This window comes from Pongo abelii, chromosome X (assembly GCF_028885655.2).
Source record: "Pongo abelii isolate AG06213 chromosome X, NHGRI_mPonAbe1-v2.0_pri, whole genome shotgun sequence".
Classification (NCBI taxonomy): Eukaryota; Metazoa; Chordata; class Mammalia; order Primates; family Hominidae; genus Pongo; species Pongo abelii.
In genome coordinates, this window is record NC_072008.2 from 79,849,269 (window position 1) to 79,861,338 (window position 12,070).

At 43.6% G+C, this 12,070-nt stretch overlaps 1 protein-coding gene across 2 annotated transcripts in view; it reads right to left on the minus strand.

Annotated features, from left to right (window-relative positions):
* The window catches only part of NEXMIF (neurite extension and migration factor), a 191,957-nt gene extending 184,218 nt beyond the window's left edge, over nucleotides 1–7,739 (minus strand). For both annotated transcript variants that reach the window (XM_054544735.1, XM_002831819.4), the window contains exon 1: nucleotides 7,156–7,739. The gene's annotated coding sequence lies outside the window, so the exon portion shown is untranslated. The remainder of the gene's footprint in view (nucleotides 1–7,155) is intronic.
* Nucleotides 7,740–12,070: the final 4,331 nt, after the last annotated feature.

The following is a 12,070-nucleotide window of genomic DNA, read 5'->3' on the forward strand; positions in this document are numbered from 1 at the left end:
TTTCAGCCTCCATAACTTAAGAAATAAATTCCTTTTCTTTATAAATTACTCAGTTTCAGGCATTCCATTATAAGCAACAGGAAACAGACTAAGACATTTACCAAGGGGTAGAACATAGAAACAATGGAAGAATGCATTGAATTAGGAAAATAGTGGGGTAAATTCATGCAGATGGTAAAAAGACCCAGCCAGGAGCAAAGCTAATTCCCTGTGAGACAGAAAAATTCATTTTATTCTTTTATCTGTCTCCAATATCTCAGGGCTTAGCACAGAGTAGATGTTCAATAAGTGTTTGCTGAATTGAATCAGTAATTATCATTAATGGACCCCTCCAGTCTTAGGGTTCTATTAACCCACATGCTCTGCAGTATTCTAAACTACCAAGACAAGAAGCAATAAGCATTTATTCATGAATCTGAATACCACTTGATATGGTTTGGATTTGTGTCCCTGCCCAAATCCCATGTTGAATTGTAATCCCCAGTGTTGGAGGACAGGCCTGGTGGGAGGTAGGTGGGTCATGGGGGGCAGATTTCCCCCTTGCTGTTCTCATGATAGTGAGTGAGTTCTCATGAGCTCTGGTTGTTTAAAAGTGTGGAGCACTGCCTCCTTTGGTCTCTTCCTCCTGCTCTGGCCATGTAAGACATGCCTGCTTCCACTTCTGCCATAATTGAAAGTTTCCTGAAGGCTCCCCAGCCATGCTTCTTGTACAGCCTGTGGGACCATGAGCCAATTAAACCTCTTTTCTTTGTAAATTACCTAGTTTCAGTTATTTCTTTATAGCAGTATGAGAACAGACTAATATACCACCTATTACTACCATCCCAACTGCAAGGCGCAGATGTGGCATATATTTGTGTTTGCAGAGCTTAAGGAGCTTTGCCTTTAATATATGATGTTAGATATCCAGGATGAAATACATTAACTCTCTCCAAGATGTCTAATACTCCAAAAGGCTCATGTGTCTCAAGGTCCCCATGAAGGTATCTAGACACCATCTCCCTCTCTGACTCCATCACCATACCTAATGATTGGTGCTAGAAAGAGTTCCCCATATTTGTCAGAACCTTGGCTAAGAGAAATATATAGAGTGAGAGAAACAGATGAAACAGAGAGAGGTAGAGGCAGATGAAATGTGAGTGAGCTTTTATGGAATATATTTTACATATTAATGATGAACTTGTGTGTGGGGTGTGTGAAAGCTGAACAGGCATTTTGAAGAATCAGAGAGTTGACAAGTCAATAATTTGGGGAAACTAGTCTTGACTTGTTTTTGGTGAGAATAGTAATGTAAAAGTGAGTGCTAAGTGGCTCTTCTTCATAATAAAAAAATGTCTGTGAAGGCTAATCAGAAAAATACTTGTACAGTAGCTGAGGGATGTGGCCCATAAATATACTAATAACATGTTTTTTGAGAGAGACATTTAATGGCTTCCATTTCAAGCTACCATGACCATGACAGCCATATAACAAGAATTCTGTAACAGCTAGGGAAAGGCTAGTACAGAGGTTTATACTCACAATATATGGCTGGACTTCCTGAAAATGTATGCAAGTGTTATATGTGTAAATATGCACTTTTCTGAAGAGAGTATCCTTGGCATTCACTGAATTTTCACAGGAGTTCATGCCAAGGTTAGGGACTATTGGCTAGATGGTGATGGCCCACTTTTTCTCCTTCCCTACTTAGTAAAACAGTACATCTTCAGGATGTGTTCCAGTTATTTAGTAACTAAAGACAAAGCATGTTCCTATTCAAGCAATTTGCTGAGATCTAGTCTCTGGGTTAATAAATCACATTCATGTCTGGAATAACATGACAAATATTGGGGAGGAAGGCACAAAGAATTTAGTGGCACAACAAAATTTGGATTACTCACCTAGGCAGGAAAGAAAAAATAGCTATTGACATTTTGACTCAAACAAAAAAATCCATTTGTGGATTTCACTTTTCGGGTCACCCCCTGCCACTCTACCAGGCTCTGGACAATCTCCAAACACTAGATATGAGCTGAAATATAATCATGAAATGTGGACTCATTCTAACATTGAACTAAATGAAGCTCAATTAAGAAGAGGAAGCTTGAAAATGTTTGCAGAAGCAACTCTAAATGGCTCCAATTTTTTTTTCTTGTCTGCATTATTTCTTTTTCCATGGCAGGCCAGATTTGGCCTGTGGGCCATAGTTTCTTTTAACTCCTGCCCTAGATCGATGAAAGCCAATCATGGATACTGGGAGGACTGAGAGGTAGTTGAAAAGATCATCGTGTCCATTATGGAAAAGGCAAATTGAAAAACTATATACATAAGAGTAATGACCACATACAAACTATTTGAAACAGAAAGTTGCCTGTGCACTTCTCAAACCTATTCTGAAAAGAATTAACACCTCTCTTGGTGCTATGCCCTTGTATCTCACAAATACCATGGTCAGGATGTTGCTTCTAAACCTAAGTTTCTCCTGATAAACTTTAAACTTATTAATTCTTACCAGTCTTTCATGAAAGTTAGAGCAGCCATTTTCTAGCATGCAGACATCACCTCTTTATGTGCATGTGTATGTGCAAATACAAACAGGCATTTTGGAGAGATGCCTTTGGAGCCAATAATCCAATTCTGTTGAGCCGAAACCCTGAATCATTTCAGGGGTTCTTCTCCAGAAAGATCTCTTAGCTAGGAAAAAGATAGGTTGAGCTGGGTTAGGGGACTGTAATGTCTCCAAAGCTCATTATCCCCTCAAGTTTTGCAAATATAATCACCTCCCCAAATTGAGAATCATGGTTTATTTCAAAGGTGGCTTACAGTAAGGTGATCACAAAATTCTTTTCCAAACTGGGACATTTTTGAGGGTAAAATAAGTATGCTGGAGCAACAGGCATAAACCACAACATATGGTCACTCTACTTATAGTCCTTCATAGAGGAAATGTTTTAACTTCCCCCAAATAAAATGAATATCTACACCTGTTCTTGACAGAGGATGACTTGGCACTACTTTAGCACTCAGGCCCAAGGTATAATTAATCTTGGTCTCAAACCTCTAAATCCCTTCAGAGTAAATATCAGGAGGAGCTTCTTGTTTAAGCTGGTGGTATAACACTTAAAATGGGCTACTGAGGGTGAGACGCTGAAAATTTTTTTAATGGGGCTTGAGGGTGCTAGAGAAAACAGTAGATAATTGTTTACATCAAAATTATCACACTGGGGATAAATAAGATGACATATTGAAGTGCTCTTTGGAAAAGTAATAATTGTGTACATAGTATTAATAGTTGGTCATGAAGACTTCAGCTTCTTTTCCACCAGAGAAGATGGTAGGGAAAGAAATCAGATCATAGTGCTTACCTACAGAAAAAGACCAAAATGATCACATTCCCTAGCAGAGGCCTGTGAATCACTGTGGGCAATGAGGGACTGAAGGGAACAGAGACAATGAAGGTCCTCACGCCTACCTGTAGCTGGCCCATAAAAGACCCTATCATCACTAAAAGGCAGCTTTCCCCAACCCTCCACTTTCCCAGCTGACGACACCTGAGACCAGATTTCCCCAAGGTTGTGATGTACTTACAAACAGAGCCACTGTTGTTTGAGAAGACACGAATGTTCACCTCTGCCTAAAAAGAAATTTTCTGGGCAAGAGAAAAGGTGTGAACTTAAAGGTAGCTCCAAGTGATGCAATCTTGTCTGGTGCTCTTTGTTTTTTTTTTTTTTTTTTTTTTTTTTTTTTTTTTCTAATTTTTATGGGTACGTAGTAGGTGTATATATTCTTTGTTTTGTTTTCAAGCAGCCCTGGAGAAGTGCCATAGAGAATGTAACAAGTGCTTTGTGTCTGACCCTATGACCTTGGGTTTGAAAAGGTGCTCTGGTGGAGAAACTGTCCCTTAGGGAGCTGGTGGCCAACTTTTCAGAGGAAGTAAAAGAAAAAAAAAATGAAAAGAAAAAATGAAAAATGTCCAAACCAAAAATGTCTTAAGATGGGAAAAACAAGGAAGCCAAATGACCTACTCCTTAGTCAATCATTCCCCTTCCCTTTCATCCACTTTGGCCCTTTTCTCCTTTTGCTTACTCCTACCAGGAACACTTATATATGTGCCATCAGATAAAAGCTTAAAGATAATGTAACAGTCGAATGCCATTTAGAATCTATTTTTCTCCCCTTACTAAGGGATATACAGAAGAAAAAATATTTTTTACTAGAACTGGATTTAGGAACAGAGAAACTGCAACCAATGCTTCTCTGGATAGGCCAGTCCTTCTCCTATGCAAATACACTATGATGGTCCGTGAGACCAGGATCTCCATAGTGACCGTGTCCGGGATCCATGAACCCATCTTTGTGTGCTCCAACACTTAGCACTTTTCTCATCTTTCTCCCACCTCCTAAACACAGGCAACACCACCGCACCTTTAGTTCTCTCTGCTCACCAGGTAGCTTACAGGTAATCAGAAGATTGTGGAAAAAAGAAAAAGAGGGAAAAGAGATTTGAAGTAAAACAGAAAGTAGCAGTACTGCAGTTGTTTGACTTTGGCAACAGAGTGTTACGGGTGTGTGTGTGTGTGTGTGTGTGTGTGTGAAAAAGCACTGATGCATCAAAGATTTATTCACTGAACAGGTTGATTTATTTAACAGACTTGACATATGTCAAATTCTGCCATGTACTTACATAATTGTTACCAATTTATCAGAGCTGTTATTTAGGCAAATATTTGCTTTAAAAGTATTTTCCTTTAAATGACTTTCTCTAGCTTACTGTACAATCAATCCGTGGTTCATTTAAATTATGTTATGTTAACAATGGCTATTTGGTGAAGGTCTCTCAAATCTAATCTTCCCGGAGCCATTTCATCTCTACTCAAACTCTATCCCTCTTTTTTCCTAGTAATAAATTTCTGGCTAAAATCACACCATAGGGAAAACTTTAAATATATGTACAATGTATTTTTATGTCATGATATTTTACACTTATGATTTACCAAAAAAAAAGCAGTTTATCAGTATATTGTTAAAATCACAGATCTGAATGCTGTTAACCTTAAAAACTGTCTAAAAGCAAAAAAGCATGTGTTTTTGTATGAGTATGTCAGGGGGGGCCAGTTGGGAGAGCCAGGTAGAGAATTCATCAGAATAAGAGAAAGTAAATGGAGAAATTTCAAGTCTCACAAATTTTGTTCAATCACCCTACCCCATGTGCACCAAAAAATTATATTTTTTAACTAGCATGCATGCAATCTATCTAGATTTTCGGGGAGGTGAAACATTGGAAAGTATTTCTAAGAGACAAAAATGTCTAATCACTAGCCACCAGGGCTAGTTTCGGTTCCTCTATTGTAAATACGCTATTTGCAAAAACAAGAAGCTCATTTTTGACCTCCCAGGTTACGCAGTGTGGGGACTATGAAAGACATGGAGGAGGAAAGGGAAATACCACCACCACACAAGTAAATTTTTGACCTAGTAAGCAAATACGTTTTTGTTGTTACTGCTGGGTAAAATGTATGTCTTCCAGAAATTAGACACTGTAATAAAAATGTACCAGCCCAAATTTAAATTGCTCACTAGACAGATGGTTAATTATATTCACAGCCACATATTTCACTGGGATAGAGTTTCAGACACTCAGCCAGTTTTATTTGATTAGCCGGTTTCCCAGTTAATATGTAAAATGACAGTTACTTAGGACTTTTTTGTTCCCTTCTAAAAATATTTTTTCAATAAGTGTAAATTCTCCTCAGCCATAAGAACGTCACTGCTGTAAATAAAACGTTTGGTCATATGTTACCTCATATGTAAAAGATGTAAGGGAGATTCACCCCCCCAAAACACAAATGGTCGTAAGGAGTTCAGAGAAGACCATTACAGCACCTTTTCTTACCAAGCAAAATATTCCAGGAACTCCTCCACCAAAAACAACCAAGGATATATTCAAATACCGGGATTAAAGTGCTTTAGACATTTTTTTTTAAAACAGCCCTGCCAGCCCTACAACACAAATCATGGGATTAAAGTGCTTTAGACATTTTTTTTTAAAACAGCCCTGCCAGCCCTACAACACAAATCATGTCTTTGCAGATAACAGTCTAGAAAATGCAACATTAGAAAAAGGCCACATAGCTAAATGTAGTGCTGTGCACAGCATTCAACAATATGCTGGGAGCCAAAATCCAGAAGCAAAATATGAGACCCACTTATTCCAAAATGCAACCAGAAGCTTGATAAAAATCAAGAGTGCTGTTGTCGAAATGGGGATGCCAATTTTTTTTTTTTTAACTTCGAAAAAGACAGAAAACCTTGCGCGGGTGATTCGGTCCCTCACGAATCAGACAGACAGAAGCAGTCATACTGAAATCGCTGAATTCCTCAGCGGAACGGCGCCAACTCAGCAGCGCGGTTTCCACACTTTCCCGGAGCGGGACTCCGCTCCCCGCGCCGGCTCACGGCCTTCCCGCCCTACAGGGTGTACAAGACGCGAGCCGACGTGTGCTGCGGGGCGCGGCAGAGAGAAGCGCCAGAAGCCACACAGAAAAGCGTCAATTCGACCGCCACCGAGAGCGCGAAGGGGCCACAAGCCAATTTCCGCAAAGGAGATGAGCTGGGCGAGGCTCGGTCTGGCCCCCAACTTAAACCTGTCCGCGCCTCGGCCGAGTGGCGCGTGTCCTGGTGGCGCTCTGTGGTCGCCACGGCCGCCCGGCTTCGCACCTTTGCGGCTTGGTCCGAGCGCCCGGCCTCGGCCGCCGCGTGGGTTTTCCCGCTCTCGCCGAAGCGTGCCATGCCCATGCCCCATTCCCTGGCCAGGCTCTACCCTGCACCAGTCCGAAAGGAGGCGGCACTCTGCCGGGCTGTGTGCGTGTAAGCGCGGCGGCTCCGGTCCGCTCGCTTCCCCTCCCCCCACAACCCCCTTCCTACGGCGCAAGCACAGAGGCCTTTCCTAGATTGCAGTGCCTGTCAGGGCGAGCCGGGATCTCTCGCCCTAGCGGCCTCGCTCCCTCATACACAGGCACACACATTCGCACACAGACGTCCTCCCTTCCGTTTTCCCTTCCTTCTCTTCTAGCTCGACTTACCCCAGTTCATTCCACCCCCCTGCCGCCGCCACCCCGAGCCAGCCGGGGAGCCGGCGAGAAGGCCAGGAAGCTGTATGGCAGCGCTCGTACTCACCTCACAGGCCGACTCCCGAGGCGCACGTCGCTGGCGGGCTCAGGCAGCAGGCGCTGTAGCTAGCGCGGTCGCAGTCAAGGCTGGGCTGTCGCCGTCGCCGCAGCTGTTCGAGCTGCCTTAGCCGCCACCGCCGCTGCTACTGCTACTGCTGCCGCCGCCGCCGCCGCCTCTGCCTCAGCTCCATGCGCTGGGCCCGCCAGGTGGACGCGCCTCTCTCCTCGCTCGCTCCCTCAGGCTCCGCCGCCGCCGCGCTAGATGGAGTCAGAGCTGTCGGGCTCTGGCCCTGAAACTCAGAGCTTCCGCGGCTGCCCGGCTGCTCCAAGGGTCCGTGCTTCGCTTACACTGTGGCTCGCCCCGGCTGGAGCTACCTAGCGAGCGGGCTGCGCGCTCGGCGCCTGGAGCCCGCTCTGTGCGGTGGCTGCGGCCGCCCGCGAGAGGGAGAGAGGAGGGCGGCTGCTACTGTCGCTATAGCTGTTAAAGCTATTGCTAAATGCTGCTACTGCCGCTAATGCTACTGCTGTGGCGGCGGTGGCGGCGGCGGCTGCTGCTGCTGCTGCTGATGCTACTGGTTTTCCTTCCCAGGTTCTTCCCCTGCCTCGTCCCCCCTCCTCCCCCTTCCTCCTCCTCCTCCTCCTACTCCTCCTCCTCTTTCTCTTCCTCCTCCCTCTTCTCCTCCCTCTGCCGCTTTTCTCAGAGCCTCTGCAGGCACTGCCTGGTCCCCTCTTCTCCCGGAGCTGTCTCTGCCCATTCAGAAAGGTGCCCAGAGTGGGGCCGCCTCTGCTGCCACCATCGCTATTGCCCCTGCCATTGTTTCCTCCAACACGGCTGTTCTTGCTGGACGCCTTCCCCCCTCTACCCTTCTTCCCCACCACAGCTCTCCCTTTCCCTCCTGCTCTCCTTACCCTCTCTATGGTCCCTTCCTTATGTGCCCCCCCAACTCTGTCCGTCTGTCCCTCCCTCCCCTCGGGCGCCCGGGAGCGCGCACTGCGCGGCCACCTGTCATAAAGGGCGCGCACCCCCCTTCCCATTCCCACCCCGCCCCCCACTCGCGTTCCTGCTGCCCTTTCAGTCCTCCACGCCACTGGTGCGTTCTTCACCTGGCAGACACGCAACCGGACACCACTCTCCCATGCCTTTTAGGGCAGTTGTGTGTGCGGAGAGGGGCACTGTGAAGTTTAGGGAAGAATATTTGAATGGTTTCATCCACCAAGCATCTAACCATTCAACCTTTACCTACTCTTAAGGGCCTGGGCCCCCAGGAAGGTGGGTCCTGTTTGAAGGGTTGGATGAAGGCAGACAATTGGGGAGGGATGTTTGGGGAATAAAGGAAAGAAGGGAAGCTGAATATGGCCAGGAAGGAAAACAGATCTGCCTGATGGCTGTCATTGAAAAATCTCTTAGGTGGTCATTTTCCTTCAGACGTCGTGGGAACTCAACAGGAAACAGCAAAACAATTGGAGAGCAACTCAGGAGGGACCGTTTAGTACTTCTGGAGCCCTGGGTGCAAGATTGAGGCCTGAGCCTCGAGAGATTTGTCACCACTAGGAGCCAAGGCAAGAGATGAAAAGGTTGGTACTAGAACGGAAGGGGTAAAAGTAGCTACTTTGTGTGCACTTGCTCCAACATCATTGCCAAAGCACAGCTTCTCCAGTCAGGCAGGGCCCCATTTCGGATTTCTCTGCTGCCACAGCTACAGCCTCATTTTGCTACAAGGGCTCAGGCTTTGAGATCTGATGTATGCAACTTCTCACCATCACCTGTCACACAACACCTCCCCAGAAACAGCACAGAGGTGGGAGTATATTTTCTTTTCCCTGGCAAAGTACAGGAGATAAATGTTCCAGATATCCCATTGACAATAAGGTCTGGGTCACTTTACCAAGTTTGAGGCACTCTACCATGGGTCTTTCATTCGTGGACCATGAAGTGTCTGTATGGCTTTTACAACTCCTCATCTCTGTGCCTTTGTTTCTGTCATCCCACTTGCTTGAAACACTCTTGTTATTTCTCCTTCTCATTTTATATCTATGAAACTCATCCATAAATAATAGCTCATCCTGAAGTAATTATACTTATTGGGTCCTTACTATGTGCCAGATACTGTGCTAAGCAATTTACATGAATTATTTAATCTTCACAACAAACACAATTTTACTATCTCCATTTTACAAATGAGAAAATCGAGTCACAAGGAAGTTAGGTATATGTGTCCTGAGGATAGGAATGGTATCTTATTTATCTTGCATTTGTGAGACACTGTGCAAATATATTTGCATCTTTCAGGCACTGGAATAAATAAGAAGACAAAGTTTGGCCTCTGCTCTCAAAAGCAAAAACAAACAAACAAACAAAAAAGGTTAAACATGTAAAATGCCACCCATCTATTGGCTGGATCTCAATGTCCAGAATGAATTGCTCTTTTTCCATTGTCAGAAAGCACGTTGTTTTCACATGTATTAACTACATATGCTATTCTTCCTTTATAAAGTTAGTTGCTTATTTGTTACCAGTTATAATTTTTGTCAATGCCCTCCAGCCAGAAACTACCAGAAACACAACTGTAGTTGAACAATTTGGATTTACTACTTGTTAGAGTGAGGGAGAACACACACCATGGGTGTTATGGGCTGATTTGCATTTCCCCAAAAATTCATATGTTGAAGCTCTGACTATTCCCAGTACCCCAGAATGTGACTGCTTGGAGACAGGGCCTTTGCAGAGGATACTAAGTTAAAATAAGGCCTTGAGAATGGGCCCTAATCTAATATGACTGAGGTCCTTATAAGAGGAGAAAATTAGGACACAGACAACACAAAAAGGCCATCTGCAAGCCAAGGAGATGGTGATCTCAGGAGAAACCAGATCTACTGACACCTTGATCTTGGACTTCTAACCTCCATAACTGTGAGAAAATAAATCTCAGTTGTTTTAATCATTCAGTCTGTAATATTTTGTTATGGCAGCCAGAGCAAACTAATAAAACAGGAAACCATGGGGTGTCTCAGATAAAAGGTGGTAGAAAGGACTTATTATAGCATTTGGATTTTGGTTGGGTAATTGGGGGAGGGTTTAAGAAAGTGGGAATTAATTCTACATTGAATGCTCTCAGAAAGCAAGGGCAATTCTATGACTGGGCATCTTAATAAATCTTATCTATTGGGAGGTAGACTAAAGTGGAGATAAGGCTTTTGTGGGTTTTTTATCTGTGCTTAGACAAAATTATGAAGGGGCCTTGTTTTGTTTCGTTTTGTCATGTTCTCAGTGTAACATTGTCTGATGTCAGTATTTTGTGAGAGTGTTTATGTCCATCAGGAGACCAGCCATGGCCTACCTGTGAGTGCCAGGTCATCTTCCAGGTGGCTTTTCTTCTTCTTTAAGACAGGTTTAAGTGTGACTACTTAACAATGTCCATTAGTTGTGTGGCTTTGGGCAAGTTACTTGTCTGTGTTTCAGTTTCTTCATTTATATTAATAATTGAGAAAAAAATTGTGTTAACCATGGAGTTGTTGTGGGAACTAAATGAAGGAATAAATATAATGTCCTCAGAACACTGCTTGGCACATAGGCAGCCTTCACTGAATGTGAGTTATTATCCATGTCTGTTTTCTCCAACAGACCATATAGCTTAAATTGCATATTATTATAGTTATATATTGGTACTTTTTCCTTTGCTAGGCCATGAGCTCCTTGAGGGCATGGACAACGTGTACTGGCATGGTGATAATAGCTAACTTTTACTGAATGTTTTCAATGGGCCAGGCACAGATATTAACTGTAGTTACTCCATGAAAACTTTTGAGGGCCCATCCCTACCTTTAGACTAGCCTGGGCATTCTCTTTGTGCTCCCATAGCATTTGGGTTTACTGTAATCATTACACTTAGTATATGATACTGACAGTGTCTGCTTATGTGTCTTCTTCCCTTTCTAGACTGTTCATATATGAAGAGTAGAGCAGATACTTTCAACTTTGATGTCCATGTCTGAGCACAGTGCCCAGAACAACAGAGGCACTCAATATAAAAACACTGATTGGATTTTCAGTACGTTCTTTGCTTTTTCTAGAGCGGAACTCAAATCAGGCCTATCTTAGCCTCCATCATCCCTTTCCCTGGGGTTTTATGATCTAAAAATGTAACAGAGAATCTCAAATAGAGTGGTCCTCCCTGTAAGGCAGAACTAAAGAAGAGAATCACTGTGAGACTTCAATTCAAGAAGGTGCCATTTGGGAATAATTGGTCTCTGCTATTTAACAGTCAATGGTAGCATATCCATTAGACCAAAGTAGGGTAATGAAGTATGAGACCAGAACCTAGAATCTTGGGTGTTAACCTTAATTCAGCCATAAACAAACTGTATGATGTTCAGAAAATTACCAAACCTCTCTGAACCATAGTTTTTCCATAGGGGGCATGGAGAACATAATCTCTCCACTGGCTAATAGATTAGATAACAAAGGTTAAAGAGAGTTTACTGGAGTTTCTCTTTGGGAAAAACATTTCATTCCTCCATTACTTCCATGTTACATGCCTGCAAGATTCTCAGCCTCTGTAACTGGTATCATAAAATGGCTACATTCTTTCAGATGCCAGCCAAAAGCCAAGGGTGCTGTGGTTTTTGGCTTGCCATATCACCTCCCTATCGGCCCCACAACTCAGCCTGCTCCCAAAGAAGGGAGCTACAGTGTCTGTATATTTCTGGGGCATAACAGATGTTGACATTCTGGAGATAGACCCAGAAAGTTTCTTTCTATCATGCTGAGGCCAGACACAGGATGTCTTTCAGCCCAAATGTATGTTTTTAGCCCAGAAGGATAAAAGAAGGTGAATGACAGAAATAACATTATTAAGGTATCATATGCATATACAAAAACTAGCATATTACTTATGAAAGAAACTACCATATTACTTTTCATA